Source organism: Penaeus monodon, chromosome 7 (genome assembly GCF_015228065.2).
Source record: "Penaeus monodon isolate SGIC_2016 chromosome 7, NSTDA_Pmon_1, whole genome shotgun sequence".
In the NCBI taxonomy this organism is placed as follows: Eukaryota; Metazoa; Arthropoda; class Malacostraca; order Decapoda; family Penaeidae; genus Penaeus; species Penaeus monodon.
In genome coordinates this window covers 32,587,418-32,589,917 of record NC_051392.1, presented here as the reverse complement: position 1 = coordinate 32,589,917, position 2,500 = coordinate 32,587,418, and positions in this window count along the sequence as shown.

The window sequence follows — 2,500 nt, the reverse complement described above, 5'->3', positions numbered from 1 at the left end:
TCATATCGAAGTTTTTTTTTTGCTTCTGTTAGGGTCTGTTTGGTATTTTCTATCAATTCATTTAGGTTGTTAACAGAGGCAGCGTGAAGAAATTGAGAGTCGTCGGCGTACTGAATAAGAAGACAGCTTTTTGCAATTGATGACAGATCATTAATGAATATAATGAATAAGATTGGGCCTAGGATGGATCCCTGTGGAACACCGAACGAAATTGGTTGTTTTGATGATACTTTTTCATGGATTTTGACTGATTGTGTTATCGTGGACAGGTAACTTTTGAACCAAAAATTTCGTGATTTGTTAGTTTCTTTACAAGTAATTGGCTGACACTGTCAAAGTCCTTCTGCTCCCACGGAATTCGCTTTTCTTAAGTTTTATTGTCAGCATAATTGTTTCTACTCCTACTGGCTGCGGTCTGAAAAAGTTTGTTGTAGGCCTCGTTTCATTTATGATGTGTTGATATGTAGGGGCGATTGTCTGTTCATAAGTGCGTCTATGGAGAAGTTATTAAAGTGTTCTATGTTGTTTATGGAAATATCTGTATTTTGTTTCTTCTTAGGCACTAGTGTATTTACTAGTTTCCATGTTTCAGCAGAATCGTTTCTACATTCATTGAATTTGCTTTTAAAGTGTTTTAACATTCCTCTTCTTGTGTTTGTATTTAGCCTGAAGAGTGGTGTCATATCTGTTTATTTTGAGAGCTTTATGAGTATTATTTCTATCATTTATGGCCCTCTTAATGTTGTCACTTATCGAAGGGGCGGGAGGACGTCTAATCGGAGGCCTCTCCTCTTTCTCTTTTATACCCCCTCCTCTTCTTTTCCTCTCAGCCTTTTCCTCTCAATGGCAACGCGAGACGTTGCCATTGTCGTCTGGAGGTTACTGTTGTAGCTGGGCACATCGGCGGGTAAGAACTAAGCTCAGCCGATTCAGCACCAGCTGAAGCACGTTAGTGAATCGGCATTAGTCGACACAGGCTGGGTTCCCTTCCTGGGCATAACCCAGGGAGGCTCAGCTTTGCATTTATCCTTATCTCGTTTTCTTGCTGTGAGATCTCACTCAAGCCAGCTGTCAAGCGCAAGCATTTTGCAACTGTCGCTGCGGGGATTTAAACCCGGGACCACGCGTTCACACAGGGCGGGGGTCATTCTCACGTTGCTAGTACTTAGGACGAAAATATGTGTATTCACTTACAAATGCTGCGCGGTGTCAGTGACATTTTCTGTATGATCTGTTCTGAGGCCTCTTTGGTGAATGCAAAGGCACACACACACACACACACACACACACACACACACACACACACACACACACACACGCACACACACACACACACACTCACATACATATATATGTGTGTGTGTGTATATATATATATATATATATATATATATATATATATATATATATATATATATATATATAATATATATATATGTATAATATATATATATATATATATATATATATATATATATATATATATATATATATATATATATATATATATATATATATATATATATGTATATTATATATATATATATATATATATATATATATATATATATATATATATATATATATATATATATATATAAAGGAGAGAGCGAGACAAGGGGGGATAGAATTGAAAAAGCATACAGGAGTTAGGGGAGGGAAGAGAGGGAAACAAAAAGAAAGCGTTTGTGAGAAAACAAAGCAAGAAAGGAAAGATCGAGTGGACAGGGTGGGGGAAATTGGAGTATAACGGGTATAGAACCCAATAGGCTTGCAGGGGTTGTGATACTGGTATACAGCACTCACTCTTTATTTCTAAGAGTTGACACACAGTATAGGAACACACGAGACAATATCTATAAATATGGGTAATAACGGTATGCTTGGACATGGCTCAGGTCAGCTAGCCCAGAGGGAGAAGGCCTAAGCCGACCTTACCGCGTCGAGCTTTGGTCACGAACTCCCTGGTCAAGCGAGATATAATTGTCATCTACGCTCTCGCTGAGTGAATGGTTATATTTGGGACAGCCACATGGTCCACTGGTAACAGAAATAGACTTCTGCATATGTTATATTGCTCGGCCACCTACTCGCGCCTCGCCCTCAAGGCGCCTTCAAGGGTGACCTAACTTGACTGATCGTCTTGTTCTAGTGCATTGTCCTAGTGCATCTTCGTGGCTGCTCGTCCCTGTCGTCCTCTCCTTCCTGGTCCTCGGTGTAATTTGTCAGTCCTCAATGTCCACACGTCCTCAAAAGTCTCGCACAGGTCCTCCTTGACTTCGAATTCGTCTAGACCTCCTCGTAGTCCTCGTCCAGGCCTAATTCGGCGGCGTCCTCGTTCACACATCCTCACAGTTCTCGTCCAGGTCCATTTCGGCGGTTGGCTCGTCCTCGTCCTCGTAATCTTCATCTGGATCTACGGGCGTCGGGGCAGGGGCGTCCTCATCGGCATCTAAGGGCGGCTGATACCTGCGCTAACGAGATCCTGGAGTTGACTGGA